Source organism: Trichosurus vulpecula, chromosome 1 (assembly GCF_011100635.1).
Source record: "Trichosurus vulpecula isolate mTriVul1 chromosome 1, mTriVul1.pri, whole genome shotgun sequence".
Classification (NCBI taxonomy): Eukaryota; Metazoa; Chordata; class Mammalia; order Diprotodontia; family Phalangeridae; genus Trichosurus; species Trichosurus vulpecula.
The window spans coordinates 30,583,835-30,600,213 of record NC_050573.1 but is presented as its reverse complement, the minus strand read 5'-3'; the positions used below and the strand labels follow the sequence as shown (position 1 = coordinate 30,600,213).

The following is a 16,379-nucleotide window of genomic DNA, read 5'->3' as shown; positions in this document are numbered from 1 at the left end:
CAGGACGGGGCTTGTTTTGTTTTTATTTCCGTACTTTGTCTTCCCAGGTCCTAACACAATGCCTGGTCCATAGTAGGTGATCTTAAAAGTCAATTGAATATGATTTATGGGTTCAATCAGCATTGATTAAGTGCCTGCATAGTACAAAGCAGATAAGAGCAAACTCCTACCTTCTGGGGGGCTTATAATCCGTTGGGGGGCAGAGGGAACAGATAAAACACCAATACAAATGGGAAGAGGCATTACTTTCATCCTGCCGGACTTCACAGAGCAGAAAATAGGAACAGTGGGTGGGGACAAATTTTCCAGGAGGCAGATTTAAGTTCAATGTAGAGAGAAGCTTCCAATGGTTAGAGTTGCCCCAAGGTGGAGAGGGCTGCTGATTGATCTGGTGACACCCCTCCCCCCATCTTCAAACAGAAGCTGCATGATCACTTGTCAGGTGTATGATGGAAAGCATGCCTGCTTATATACAGACAAAAGTAGAGGTCCCTTCCAGGGTCAATGATATCACTTTTAGGGGTGGGATTCTGTGAATCTTAATCCGAGTGACCTAGGATACGTAACTGGAGTCAATCGGCAAATATTTATTAAGTGCTTAACTGTACTAAAAGCTGGGATACAAAAAAAAAAAAAAAAGGCAAAAGCAGCGTCCCTGACCTTGAGGAAGTCATTATGCCCAGGAACACAAGTTGATTAGGAAATTCACCTAAGGCAGGGACGTTAGGATCACAGATTTAGAGCTGGGAGGGGTTTCTCTGGTCTCTTTGAAAGATCTCCTTTCAAACAATAGGAACCTGACTGAGGACCAGAGAGGTTATGATTTGCCCAGGGTCACCCACCTAGAGGGTGGTGTGTCTCCCGCAACTAAGTCTGGGACCAGAGAGGTTGTGATTTACTCAGGGTACCCAGCTAGTGTGTGGTGTGTCTCCTGCAACTAAGTCTGGGGCCAGAGAGGTTGTGATTTACCCAAGGTCACCCAGCTAGTGTGTGGTGTGTCTCTTGAAAGCAGGGCTGGGATTTCCCCTCTCCAGGGGTTCTCCACACGAGTATCAGCTCACCCTGTCTGTAGCCCTTTCAGGTTTCAAAATTCATTACAGGCGTGTGTATTTGTGTGCGTGTATGTGTTTGTGTGTGTATGTGCGAATGGGTGCATGTTCGTAAGTGTATGTGTGTGTGTGTGATTGGGAAAACAGCGGCTGCATTGCAGAGATCTGCAGTCCCCATCTCAGGGTTGGCCACCTATTTGCTGCCGCTGCCCTGCCTCACCCGCCCCCGCTCTTCTAATTACTGTTTGCATTTCGATCGGCTCCGGCTCTGCCACCCTCAGAGCCCAAAACTCAGGCTGGGAGGGGTAGGCAGAGGGAACCACTACCTGAGCCCAGGTCGCAGCCGCAGAGGTAGAGCCTCCCAAAGACGCTAGCACCCCAGAGACACAAGCACCTCAATTGCACAGAAGCCCAGGAGTTCTAAAAGAATGGCAGAAGGTGTAGGTAAGATTATAAGAAGGATGAGGACATTTGAGCAGCGCTAAGAAGAGCGTAGCAAGAAGAGAAAAGCAAACAAAATCAAAGAGCACAAATCCAAGTCATGACTGAAAGAGGAGCAAAAGTAAGGAACGGAACCGAGACAAAGACCGGGAGAGGAAAAAGAGCCGGGAACGGAAGCGTAGCCAAAGCAAATTACGAAGACGAAGTCGTTCCCAAAGCAGAAAAGGCCGCGTTGGAGGCTGCTATCCAAGACTCTGCTCGGGACCAAAATTTAACAGTGCCATTCGTGAAAAGATAGGGCTGCCTCCCAGATCAAATTAAGGGAACCTACTGACAATCTGACCCCAGAGAGAGACGTTCTGTGCAACTAACTGGCAGCAAGAATGAGACCAAGAGATCTGGAGTTTGTGGTTTATTCATTCATTCATTCATTCATTCATTCATTTGTTTATTTTATTGTAGAAAAGGTCTGCGATGTAACAATGATTTCTGATAGAAAGTCGAAGTCCGAATGAATTGCTTGTATAGAATCCGTTGATATTAACTCAGTGTCTCTAGCAAGAGGATTAAGTGGCCAGCTGGTCTTAGGAATGCCTATCATGGTACCGGCCTCCCAGGCAGAAAGAGCCTAGAAAGACCAGGTCCAGTAACCTAAAGGAGAGAAGTGCTGGACCCCGAGGCTTTACGCAGGATCCACTTCAACGTAACTGAAGATAGGCTTCGGGGAATCGTTGAGCCTTATGGCAGGCCTGAAAGCATTCCCCTAGTGACGGGTGGTGAAACTGGTCGATCCAAGGGACATAGATTATTACGTTTTCAGATTCGGAAAGTGCCCAAAAGGCATTGAACAACCGAATGCATTTGAATGAGCAAGGCAGGCCTATGAAAATTGGTGATGTTACCGACGGACCGACGCGCCCAGGGCGGGTTCACGTTTGGATTTGGTGAGGAGCTCCAACGTCTGCAATTGACCTGGGAACAGCCGGTCGTGTCCAATTCATGACAAGACTAGCAGAAGGTACAGGTTTACACAGTCCTCCAGGGGCACAACAGGCTTTGCTAAAGAGTGGATCTTTCACATTTGCAGCTGTAGGAGATTTACAAAACAGACTTCCCCAACAGAGAGACTTTCCGGCTCTAGCAGCAGCCCTTTCTGTGCAGGCTCTTACGACGGAGTGTTTCCAGCTTTCCAATGTGTTTAACCCTCAGACGGAAGAGGAACTCGGCTGGGATGCAGACACGTAATTGAAGAATGTAACAAACACGGATGAGACAAAAATTCAGCCCAGGGCAAGGTGTATGTGAAATGTCCCTCAACAGATTCAGCCAATGCCTCAGTAAATGCCTTGTATGGAAGACGATTTGCTGACAAAAATGCAGATTCCAGCTGTATACGTACCTCTTAGAGGTAGCTAGATGGCACAGTGGATAGAGCTCCAAGCCTGGGGTGAGGAAGACCTGAATTGAAATTCGGCCTCAGACACGGTGTGACCCTAGGCAAGTCACTTAACCCTGTCTGCCTCGGTTTCCTCATTTGTAAAATGAGTTGGAGAAGGAAATAGCAAACCACTCCAGCATCTTTGCCAAGAAAACCCTAAATAGGACCACAAAGATCTGAAACGACTAAATAAAAATAAAAGTTTCTTTGTAAATACTGTGTGTTCTAGTTGCATCTGAAGTTCCAAACAAAATGATCCCTGCATTTCTTCAAATGTATATCTCTAGTGTCATAAGCAACACGCTCTGGACAGAAAACCCAGAAGCAGGTTTTGTCTGGTTACAAATAATCTTTGCTGTTTTCAAGCTCTGTGAGCTCTGACATATATCTTGGGGTTATTTCAGTGTGTTTGACAAAACAGCTTGATAATATCTATCAAACAAATGACTTTGATATTGCAACAGTTTGTAAAAACCACTTAAAATAGAATTCTCTTTGATTAAAAAAAAGTGCATTGCATTCATTCATTATCTCAGTAGCGGAGTGGGGGAGGTGCTATTATTCTCCCATTATCCTTTGAGGCAGGAACTGAGTTTCTCAGAAGTGAATTGTCCAGAGTCAGATAGCAAAAAGTCTGAGGATAGGGTCCTAGCTACCCCACCTTAGAGGCTGGAGTGCAGGTTTGGAAGTGAGGGGGGATGAGAAGAATGAGCAGGAGAAGTCTGCTTGATATTCAGGCCTCTAGATTTCCAACAGGTGGTCTGTACATTGCTTTTGTTATTTGGAAATGGGCTGGCTCTCAGTGAATGCTGCAGGACAGGAATCCTGTGAAATACCTATATGAAAAATTCCTTACAACGATGACAAGGAGGGGGCTGGAAGGGCAGTCTACGACATGGTAGATCAGTCCTGCTATATCAGAAAAGAAGCTTTAGATTTGGGGGATATTGCTGACCTCTACATTATCTTCAATCAATGTTCTTCTGTAGGGTGGAGGAGGGGCTCTACCACATGGGGAAATGACCCTTCAATTCTTCTCCAGCATCATCGATAAAAAACAGATCATTACCTCTTCTATTACGAGAGTCAAGCAGCCTTTCCAAAGGAAGGTCAGAGAATCCAAGAGGGTCTTGAAGTTGTCTAGATTTCTAAGGACAGGAGAAGGAAGTTTAAAATAAGCTTCTGCAAAAATTAAAGAGATTGGACTAGATGAGTTGTAATCCCAGCCCTGACATTCCCTGTTCTAAGGCCCCTCCCAGCCCTGACATTCCCTGTTCTAAGGCCCCTCCCAGCTCTGACATTCCCTGTTCTAAGGCCCCTCCCAGCTCTGACATTCCCTGTTCTAAGGCCCCTCCCAGCTCTGACATTCCCTGTTCTAAGGCCCCTCCCAGCTCTGACATTCCCTGTTCTAAGGCCCCTCCCAGCTCTGACATTCCCTGTTCTAAGGCCCCTGCCAGCTCTGACATTCCCTGTTCTAAAGCCCCTCCCAGCTCTGACATTCCCTGTTCTAAGGCCCCTCCCAGCTCTGACATTCCCTGTTCTAAGGCCCCTCCCAGCTCTGACATTCCCTGTTCTAAGGCCCCTGCCAGCTCTGACATTCCCTGTTCTAAAGCCCCTCCCAGCTCTGACATTCCCTGTTCTAAGGCCCCTGCCAGCTCTGACATTCCCTGTTCTAAAGCCCCTCCCAGCTCTGACATTCCCTGTTCTAAGGCCCCTGCCAGCTCTGACATTCCCTGTTCTAAGGCCCCTCCCAGCTCTGACATTCCCTGTTCTAAGGCCCCTGCCAGCTCTGACATTCCCTGTTCTAAGGCCCCTCCCAGCTCTGACATTCCCTGTTCTAAGGCCCCTGCCAGCTCTGACATTCCCTGTTCTAAAGCCCCTCCCAGCTCTGACATTCCCTGTTCTAAGGCCCCTCCCAGCTCTGACATTCCCCGTTCTAAGGCCCCTGCCAGCTCTGACATTCCCTGTTCTAAGGCCCCTGCCAGCTCTGACATTTCCTGTTCTAAGGCCCCTGCCAGCTCTGACATTCCCTGTTCTAAGGCCCCTGCCAGCTCTGACATTCCCTGTTCTACAGCCATCTCCAGGTTATGATACTTTATATTCTAAGGTCTTGCCCAGCTCTCACATTCTGGGTTCTAAGGTCCCTCCCAGTTCTGATATTTTAATTTATTTTAAGACCACTCCAGGTTCCTCTCTGTTCTAAGGATCCTCCCAATCTTGACATTTTGTACCTTAAGGCCCCTTCTAACTCTGACATTCTAGGACTATCATCACAACTTGTAATCAAAGTGATCAAAGAGACCCCCCGCCCATCCTCATTATGATTTTAAAAGTACTTATTGCTCCTCCAACACCATATTTTAAAAATATCATTATTTTTTCCAGAGAAATTGCCTCCCTCCCCACCCCCCAAAAAAACCTTTTGAAGCCAAAATCCATTTCCAGTCTTAGAAAATTCATTTCGTCCTCCGCCTCCTTATTTATGTATTTTCTTTACTCTTTATTTAAATCTTTCAAATGCAGATGCTGAAGGGAGCCTCTCATAGAAACAAATTATCTGTGTTCCACATGTTACATTTTTAATATTTTTTTAATAAAAAAAGGAGCCAAACACTCCTCCTCCCAGTAGCTTTTTTATTACCTGCTGGATCAGTAAATATAACATAGTCTGTTATTTAATAGGACAACATCTAAAAACACAACCCAGACAACTGAGTTTGATTTTAATTTCCCTCCTCTCATCCCCAGCCACCCTTGAATCAAGCCCTAGGGTCAAAACCTAGACATTCTCAGAAATGACTTCTTCCTTTCCTACAGAGGTAAATACATTTCAGGTTTGTGAAGTCAATCAATCAGCAAACACCTATTAAGCACCTACTGTGTGCTGAGCACTGTGCTAGGTACTGAAGATAAAAGTACAAAGAATAAAGCAATATCTGCTCACAAGGGGTTTGCATCCTAACAGAGGAGAGACAAGGGCATGCTTAAGGATACAAAACATAAACATAAGTGTTGTTTGTCCCTTGTGCTCCGAGAGGCCCAAAATGACATCACTATGTTGGGGGTCAATATAGAGTGTGCCGGGCTGTGGCTGATCACACCAATACAAATTCAGAAGACTCTACCACAGGTTGGGTACAAGTAGTCTGTATGAACATTTGGAGTGAAGATGGCTCTAAATTTGTGCATCTCGGGTTTCTTTTGAGCTACTGCTGTTCTATTCCGATCATAGAGCACACCGCCTTCTTTGATGTGGGCACGCCACGCTGAGTGGTCCTGGGTCAGTGTCTCCCATGTCTCACAATCCATAGCTAAGTTCTTCAGAGAGACCTTGTGAGTGTCCTTGCATTTCTTCTTCTGATCTCTGTGTGAGGACCTGCCTTGTGTAAGTTGTCCATAAAATAGGTTTTTAGGCAAACACACTTTGGACGTTCAAACACTGTGGCCAGCCCATCAGAGTTGCTCTCTCTTCAGTAGAATTTAAAAGTTCCATTCAGTTCACCTCAAGAAGGGACCTCAGTGGGGCACCTAGCTGATGAAGTGAGTAGAGCACCAGCCCCAGAGTTAGGAGGACCCGAGTTCAAATCCATCCTCACACATTTGACACACTAGCTGTGTGACCTTGGGCAAGTCACTTAACCCTAATTTCCCTGCCTTCCCCCCTCCAAAAAAAAAAAAGAAGAAGAGAACTCAGTGTCCAGGTACCTTATCCTACAGAATCTTCCTAAGACAATTCAAACAGAAGTGATTCAGTTTCCTGGCGTGGCACTGGTAGACTGTCCAGGTTTCACAGGCATGCAACAATGAGGTCAGCACCAGGGCTCTGTAGACCTTCAGTTTGGTAGGCAGCCTAATACCTCTTCTCTCCCACATTTTCCTTCAGGAATTCCCAAGCACTGAGCATCCCTATACATCCCTGGAAAGGACACTGCCGAGGTAAGTGAACTTAGCCAGAGCATTCCAAATCCCTCTATTTGCTGAAGCCGATGGTTCCACTAATAGATGGTATCATGCTGGCTGTTGGAGAGCCTCTTTTTTCTTGCTGTGGATTATCAGGTCAAAATTAGCAGAAGTGGAAGAGAATCAATCCATATTTTGTTGCATGTAAATATAAAGCAAATAAAGACAAATACATACAAAGTGGTTAAGTACAAGGTAGATTGGGAGGGAGAGCCCTGGCAGTTGGGGGTGGGGATCAGGAAAGGCTTCATGTAGAAGACCGTGATCTTGTTTTGTCTTAAAGGAAGAGCAGGGCTCTTTGAGGAAGAAATAAGGAAGCAGTGCTTTCCAGGTGTGTGTGACAGCAGGTGTGCTTAAGAGTCTATAAAGAGCTCTGAATTTCGAGGCAGAGGACCTGGTTTCAGGCATGGACTCTGTTGTTTATTTTTCCTGTGACCTCAGCCAATCTTCTTCACCTTAATGAAAGGATCAGTGGGCTTAGCCTCCAACTCTGGTAAATGAGACAGACTCTAAGGGCCCTTCCAGCTTTATGCCTATGATCCTATGAAACCCAGTGACATCCAGCCCAATATGATTTAATTAGTCTATGAGGTGGCATGATCTCACTAGAGAGGTTGGTAGAATGAGTTAAGCAAAAGACCTTGAGTTTAAGACCTGTGTTTAAAACCTACCTCAGATACTCACTAGCTGTGTGACCCTGATTAAGTCATTTAACATCTATGAAGAAATAAGGTTGAACCTGGTGGCCTCTAGGGTCCTTTCCAGCCTGAAATCTATGATTCTCTCACTTTTTGAGTGTCATACATCTTATAAGTGTCAGAGGTAGGATTTGAATCCAGATCTTCCAAGAAAGACTATTATGTAACACTGTCTTTTCCTTATTTCTGGTAACTCTTTTGCTTCAATTAACATTTCAACTCCATAAATATGTTAAGTGGCTAAAATGTGCCAGGCATGATATTAATTCTTGACAAAAATAAACAGTTCCTGCCCTCATGGAGCTTATATTCTATAGCATAAAGTGATAGAAGGAGGGACTAAGAGTTGAGAGAATAAAAACAGGGTCCCCAAGTGCAGAAAAGGCACTCATCCCTCTGAGTCTATCATGAGATTTTGGACCCTAAAGGCATAAGGAACCTCAGAGGCCATTGGTACATAGAAGACAAGTGACTTGGCCGAGGTCATATAGTCAATGACTGAGGCAGGTTTTGAACTCAAGTCCTTTGACTCTAAAGCCAATTGGTGCTCTTTCTCCTCCAAGGGATGTTAGAGCTCATCAAGTGCAATTCATTTTTAAAATGAGGAAGCCTAGGCCCAGAGAGCACAAATTTTCAATTCAATTTCATTCGCTAAATATTTATTGTTGTTGAGTCATTTCAATCATATTTGACTCTTTGTGACCCCACTCGGGATTTTCTTGCAGAAATAATGGAGTGGTTTGCTATTTCCTTCTCCAGCTTATTTTACAGATGAGGAAACTGAGGCAAACAGAGTTAAGTGACTTACCCAGAGTCACACAGCTAGGAAGTGTCTGAGGCCAGATTTGAACTCAGAAAGAGGAGTCTTCTGATTCTAAGCCCAGTGCTCTACCTACCTCTCCACCTAGCTGCTCATAAACATTTATTAAGACCTACTATGTGCTAGGCACTGTGTTGAATGTTAATGAGTTGTCCAAGAATACACAGTAAATAAGGAAAAGAAATGGGATTCAAAATGAGGCTTTCTGCCTCAGAGGCCAGTGCTCTTCTCATATATCCATCTGAAGAGTCATTTTCAGCTTTGAAAACTTCTTGTTGGAGGCAGAGCAGCAGAGTAACAGGGAGAAATTAGAGATAAGTTCCCCCCATACTCCTCTAAACAGATCTAGTAAGTGCGCCAGAATGAATCCTGTTTGGGAACTACAGAAATAAGTCACAGTAAGTCATTTTCCAGCCCAGGGGAACAGAGGGAGAGAGAGAAGTATGCAAATATTGGGGATAGGGTCTGGTCAGTGGAGCACCCCAGCACAGGGAGAAGCTGGGCACCAGGGTAAGAGAAAGCGCCAGACCTACCTGTGCCAAGGTACCACAGCCTGGAGGGGGTAGGGGTGAGGATGGGAGGGGTGGGGTCAGGGAGGTGAGAGCAAGTGCCAACTGGCAGCTTTGTTGCTCCCTCTGTAGGACCTAGGTCACAGAGCCCTTAATCTGGGACTGGCATTCCAGATTGAGGAGTGATTGAAGGCCCTGGTCTGTATACCAAGAGAAGAACAAGGTAGAAGCAAGCAGCACTGGAGCCCCTCATATCCTAGCAGCAGGGCAGGGTCTCAGATCAATCCACTGACCTGCTCTGAAATCTGCGGACGAAAAACCAGAGTGAGAATCCCTATCCAAAGGGAAACTTGAACTCATGTCCCTTTGAACCAGCAGAGCTGCCCAGCTATCAGACAGTGGCTAAGTCCAGCACCATCTATTGTTGCTCAGACTCAAAACTAGGTCAAGACCTTGTGGAGCTCAGACCAGGGAGGCCAACAATCAGACTTGACCTTGGACCAGACCCCTGAAAGCTTGCAGGTCCTGCAGGGGAGCTGTCCTTGAGATTCTGGCACCACACAATGCTCAATACCCCCAAGAAGGCAGCTACAGAATTATACCAGACCTTCCCTCCAGGAGTGCACAGAGCCCAACCTTAACCTCAAGTCCCACGTGAAGAAGTAGGCTGAAAGAATGAGCAAACAAAGAAAAAATTATCTCACCATTAAAAAAAGCTATTATGGTAACAGGGACACCAAAGACAAACTCAGAAGAGAATGACTCCAAAACATCTACAAGCAAAGCCTTAAAGGAAAACATAGTTTGAGCACAAACTAAATTAGAATTCTTGGAAAAGATGAAGCAAGAGTTGTTGGGGTTTTTTTTAGGGTTATGAATGGTTTTGACCCTTCCTGAGATCTTCAGAGCATTTCCTCTCAGAGATTCTCCTACTCTCCATTCCTCCTACTTTTCATTCTATTTCATTCTTGCTCATCCTTATTCTCTCCTCTCTCTCCCTGTCTTTCTCTCTGTGTGTCTGTGTCTTTACCTTCTTTTTTCCTCTCTTCTCTTCATTCCTGTCTTTTTCTCATTCCTCTCCTCTACACCCTTCTTCTCTCCTTTCCTCTCCTCTCTACCCATCTTCTCTCCTTTCCAACCCTCTCCTCTCATCTTTTTTCTCCTCATTCCTCTCTTCTCCTCTTCTCTCCTTTCCTCTCATCTCTCCATTTTGCTCTTCATTCTTCTCTTCTCTTGTCCTTTCCTCTCCCCTCATTCTTTTCTTCATTCCTCTTCCCCCTCCCTTCCTCTTTCCTCCTCTCCCCTTTCCTCTTCTCCCCTCCCCCTTTCTTTTTCTTTTCATCTAGACCTGTGGAGTTTCATCAGTACAGAGAACTTCCAGAGTAGAAAACCCCTGTGCTTATGCAGATGGGCAACTGTTCTGTCACTTTAAATATGATAAAGTTCCTTGTGGCACTGATAGTAAAGGAATTGCTCCATAGTGACAGCCAGTTTGTGACCAAGGCAGGACTTGACCTGAGCTCTTCCTAGCTCTGAGGCCAGCTCTGTATACCTTAGAGGTTCAGATCCTACCTCTGACCCTTATGACCAGAGTGATCTTGGGCAGGGTACATTGGCTACTTGGGCCTCAGTTTCCTTATATGTAAAAAGAAGGGGTTGGACTAGATGGCCTCTGAGATCTCTTCCTGCTCCAGATTAGGGTACTATCATTCCCAGTTGCACACACAGAAATAAACACACCTCTGTAGCTCCCCACATGGAAATTTGGGACAAATTTCTATGGCTACCAGGAGATATTCTTATTTTACCCTCTCCTGATCCTTGATAAACATACACAGCATGGCTCTATCCTCCAGGCACATCCCCCCACATGCAATGTCTTGGATCCCCTCTCCCCACCCCCCAGCCCTTTCCTTTCCCAGCATTCCAGGCTGCTGGGGTTGCCCCTGTCTTTCTCCATGATTTAAGCCTTGAAGAAGGAATGGGGAAGGATTTGTTTTGACATTTAAAGGCAATCCAGGTAATTAATCGCCTTGGCTGAGTCCCCCTCTCCCTCCATATATCTGCACAACAGTATCTATTTTTGACGTAGCTGACACGCCATTTCCTTTGGCAGTCCTAGGGAAGCTCATCTTTAAATTAAACTTGTCTCGCTAACCCCTCAGATCTGCAGCCCCGGACAGAGGCTGGAGAATGAGGAGAAAGACTGGAGACTTTGGTAGGATGTGCCTCCAGTGATGTATGTACAAAGGGCCCTGTTACTGTGATCTGGGACCAAGACCCTCTCCAGAGCATTAACTAATGACAGAGGATGTCCCGTAGGTAGCTAATCACCTCTAATGTGCAGATTTAGGGGCCGCTTTAAAGAGAAAGAGAGATAAGCAGGTCAGAGAAACAAGATACACACACAGAGTATACAATGTATGTGCGCATATACATTGTGTATATATATATATATGTATATATATATGCATATACATTCATACACATACATATTTGTGTAATTTCTCTAGTGATGGGCTGAAAATAAACACGGCTTGGGGAGCAAGGTCCACCCAATGCCTATTGGGGGTAAGCAAAGACAAAAGACCAGATCCTTGAAAACACCCCTGTCCCCGTACTTTCAGGGTTTGGGTTGTTCCAAAAGTATCAGAGAAGCTTAATTAAGGAGTGTCCTGGGGCGGCTAGGTGGCACAGTGGATAGAGCACTGGCCCCAGAGTCAGGAGGACCTGGGTTCAAATCCAGCTTCAAATAGATTATTAGCTGTGTGGCCCTGGGCAAGTCACTTAACCCTGATTGGCTGGGGGGGCGGGGAGTGGGAGGGGAGCAGTGTTCAGAATACAAAAGCTGCTGACCAAATTTAACTGAGAAAATAATCCAATCTCATAGACCTCAAAGACCATCTAGGTCAACACCTTCATTTCATACGTGAAGGAACATGAAGAAAAAGATGTTGAGAGAGGGAAAGTGGCTTGCTTATGGCCATACAGGTAAGACTCACAGGCTCTCTGACTCCAGAGAAGTGGCTCAGACATGGCATGTAATGCAGACATATGGTGGGGAGAAAAAAAGGGTTAGCATCGGAAGGGGAAAAGGGAAGGGAACAAGCCTGTGTTAAGTCCCCACTCTGTGCCAGGCATTGTGCTAAACATTTTACAAATATTATCTCATTTGATTCTTAGAGATCACAGGACCATAGATTTTTGAGAAAGAAGGGATCCTGGAGGTCATTGAGTCTATTGCCCTCATTTCACATATGAGGAAACTGAGACCCAGAACATTAAGTGACTTGCCTAGGGTCACACGCCTAGTGAATGCTCAAAGACATCAGATGTTCCTGAGTCCAAATATAAGGACCAACATACTTTTCTCATGCTCCCTCTGGGATCAATAGTCTAGTGGTTCCCAGGGATTCAAGAATGAGCCTGTTGTCTATTTATTATCCATATGTCAATATTCCGTCTATTTTTCTGTTTGTTAATTTATTTGCTTGGTTATTTCTTAACACTGAATCTTTTCATCTTACCCAGGTTGGAATTTCAGTGGCTACTCTGAGCCTGATACAGATACTACTCCAGATATGCATGGATCCTTGACCTGCTCTCTTTCTGTCCTGGGCCACCCGTCTTTGAGCAAATAAGTGTTTCCCCATTCTGGAGGGCTCACTGTATTGGTAGCAGACAGTACAGACACCCAAAGGGCCCTGCAGCTCAGAGAATCTGAGATCACCAGATCCATCAGCCTTGGCCTTTCTGGGAGCAGAGATTGCAGGCATGTGCCACCAGATCTGGTAAGTCCACTTTTGGAAGAAAAGAAAAAAAAGAAATAAATCTTAATTTTACTTATGTCTTTTGTTTTTTGTAATGTCTTCATGTCTAAATAGAACCCTTCCTCTACCTTCTCCTCTGTATTCTTGACTTAATAAAGGCTTGTCCCCTTTCCTTTTCCCCTTCCAATGCTAAGCTGCCTTTTTTTTTCTTCCAACCATATTCTCTTTCTCATCTACTTCTCTGGAGTCAAAGAACCTGTGTTCGAGTTTGCTTCTTGCCCTTACTATCTGCATGACTGTGAGCTAAGCCCGAGAAAGAAAAGAAAGAAAGAAAGAGAGAGAGAGAGAGAGAGAGAGAGAGAGAGAGAGAGAGAGAGAGAGAGAAAGAGAGAAAGAGAGAGAATGGAAGAAAGGAAGGAAAAAATAAAGACAAAAAGAGAAGAAGGAAGGAAGGAAAGAAAGGAGAAAGAAAGAAAGGAAGAAAGAGAGAAAGAAAGAGAGAAAGGAAGAAAGGAAGGAAAGAAGGAAGGAAGAAAGAAAGAAAGAAAGGAGGAAGAAAGAGAGAAAGGAAGGAAAGAAGGAAGAAAGGAAGGAAGAAAGAAAGAAAGAGAGAGAGAGAAAGAAAGAAAGAGAGAGAGAAAGGAGGGAAGGAAGGAAGGAAGGAAGGAAGGAAGGAAGGAAGGAAGGAAGGAAGGAAGGAAGGAAGGGGAAGGTACAGCAAAACTAACTGATGTCTCAGCCATGCCTGACGAATGTACAGAATATTCCACATCCATGGTCCCTCACCTCTGTAAAGAAGGGAGAAAAGTGCATTTTCTCAACTCTTCTCCAAAGAGCACCCCCCAACATCAAAAAATCTCTTGAGCCCCTATATGGGCTCACCAAACTAGACCTGGAAGGGACCTAAGGACCATAGTCCAACCCCCTCATTTTGCAGAGGGAGAAACTGAGTCCCAGGGAGGGGAAGTGAAGGCTTGCCTGTGGTCTCCCAAGGAGTAAGAAGTAGAGTTGAGATGTGAATGAGCCCAGCTCCTTCTAGCTGCCTTTGTATTATATGACATTGTTTCCTCAAGGAGGATTTTTCTAATTCTCGCTGTCTAGAGCTTAACCTCTCAGTGACCCAGGCAATTATCTAAGACTTTGTTACAGATGATGGGCCTGTCTGCATTAGTGAAGGAAGCTTCCACACTGGGAGCTCCATATACTGCTAAATCACAGACTCAAGCCCCAAGTTTGTTCCCCTTCCCCCACCCAAATAGTAATAGCAGGCTATGCATTATTCTGGGTATTAGGGAACAGAAAAAGATAACCCAGGCATCGTCCCTGTCCTCAAGGATTTTACAGTTTATTCTGAAATCTGCCCCCCTCCCCAATTTCTAGCCACTAATTCTATTTCTGTCCTACGGAGCCACCCAGACTGAGTCTGCTTTCTCTTTCATGTGACAGCGCTTTAAATACTCGAAGACAGCAATCACGTCTCACCTCCGGCTCGTCTTCTCCTGGCCAAACATCCCAACATTTTCCTGCAGCTGCGCCTCCTATCCTGCGATTCTCTCATCATCCCTGCTCTATTCTGGACAGCTTTGTGTATGGCCTTCCTCAAAAGAGACGCCTAGAAGGGACCCAGTGTTCCCTGGGTAAGCTTATCAATTTAGAGCTGCAAGACCTTACAGGCCTCCTAGAGCCCCGTCCCTTTACAGATGAGAAAGCTGAGGCCCATGGATTTTATGGGACTTATCCAAGGTCACCTATTCAGGAAGCATAGGGAATTTGACTCAGAATATTTAGTAATGGGAGGCTCTCACGACATTCTCTCAAGGGGAAGGTTCTAAGGCTTTTATCAGAATTCACAACTACAAGTTAGCTGCTGGGGGGGTCTGGGAAATTTGAATACAGCTCCTCTGACTCCGCAATGCATCCTAAAGGAAGAGGTTTTGGGGGTTTTTTTAAGTTATTTTTTTAAAGTCTCAGCTGTCCAACAATGAAACAGTAAGCATCCAAACATTTGGAGTTTCTCATGAAAGGAAGCAATTCACATAGAAAGTGGTTTGTGTACCTACTGATTTTATTGAATATCCAGGGAGCATTCTTTCATCTTTCTGGGGGCAGTGAGGTGGTATGATAGATAGAGTGCCAGGCCTGGAGTCACAGGAAGATCCTAATTCAAATCCAGCCTCAGGTACTTACTAGCTGTGTGACCTTAGGCAAGTCACTTTACCACTCTCTGCCTCTGTTTCATCATTTGTAAAATGGAGATAATCATACTACCCACCTCCAAGGACTGCGAGACTCAAAGGAGATCATATTTGTAAAATGCTTCTTAAACCCTATAGCTCTATATAAATATTATCTACCACTATTATTTTCATTAACCCTACTATGTGAAAGGAAAGAGGCAGGGAGGTAGAGCTGGATAGGCCTTGGAGTTTAAAAAAAAAAAAACTGGGTTCAAGTCTTGCCTCTGGATTGCATATCAACTATATGACTGTGGGCAAGTCACTCAATTTCTCAGTTAAAGGCAACTCTTTTAAGGTACAGACAAGTTTTTGATCTGCACCATTGGGGGAGGAGAGGTTGCTATTGAAGGAGTTCCATTGGACACTGATAAAATCGTGCACGCGCACACGCACACGCATACTCATATACCACTCCGAGTACAAGGTATAATGTTAGGTGCTATGGACGTAAACAAAATTAAAATGATGGATCTTGCGTTCAAGGAGCTAACATGTTAGTGTAAGCTCCATGCACTTAGAATCCTAGATTTGGAATAATCTAAAAATAACACCCAGCATTTATATAGCCCTTCAAGGTTTGCTAAGCATTTTACAGATATTACCTAATTTTATCATCACAAAAACCTTGTTATTATTCCTATTTTAGAGATGAGGAAACTGAGGCAGAGATGATGTGATTTGCCCAGGGTCACGAAGCTAATAAGTGTTTGAGGCTGGATTTGAACTTAACTTAGGTCTTCCTGACTCAAGGTCCAGTGCTCTGTGCACTATGGCGCCACCTAGTGGTAGCTAGGAAAGGTTCTCAGAGGGCATCTAGTCCCATCTTTAAACGGATAGGACCAAAATGGCTTGATCTAATAGATTCATCTCCTTACTGTCCATGTCCTTGGTGGGAAGCAGAGAAGAGGGAAAGAGGACAAAGCAAAGGGACAGTCCTCAGAAAATCTGTGTCTGCTTGTCTAAGAGAGTTGAGCACAAACAAATGTGCCCTACTACAGACCCATTGTGTTTGTGAGCCTTGGGAGAGTCAGAGAATTCTAGGCTGTCTGTGAGGTATTCTGGGAAAAAAAACACTCTGGGTGAAGCTGGAAACATTACTGAAACCATTAGCTAATTGGAGGCTCTCACACACCCTCTCAAGGGGAGGATTCTGAGGCTTTAGCAGAATTCACAACCACGGCTTAGCTGGCTGCTAGGGAAGCAGGGTATCCTTGTTAGGATAGAGCAAGAAGACAGGATTTCTCCCCTTTCCAGTTCCATGCCTGTTCCTATCCTCCATGCCCTTGAGAGGGTTACCTCTGGTCCTCAGTTTACCTCCCTTTAATCTTGATATTTAAGTTACTTTTTAAATATAACATTTAAATTAATTTAATTAAATATAACAAATATGAATTAAATATAACAGATTTAAATAACATTAAAGTTGCATTTTAAAATACCTACTATCCTGCAAAAAT

At 44.8% G+C, this 16,379-nt stretch overlaps 1 pseudogene; it reads left to right on the top strand.

Moving 5' to 3' along the window:
- The first annotated feature begins 1,146 nt into the window (after window positions 1-1,146).
- LOC118852271 overlaps window positions 1,147-16,379 on the top strand; it is a 181,181-nt pseudogene continuing 165,948 nt past the window's right edge.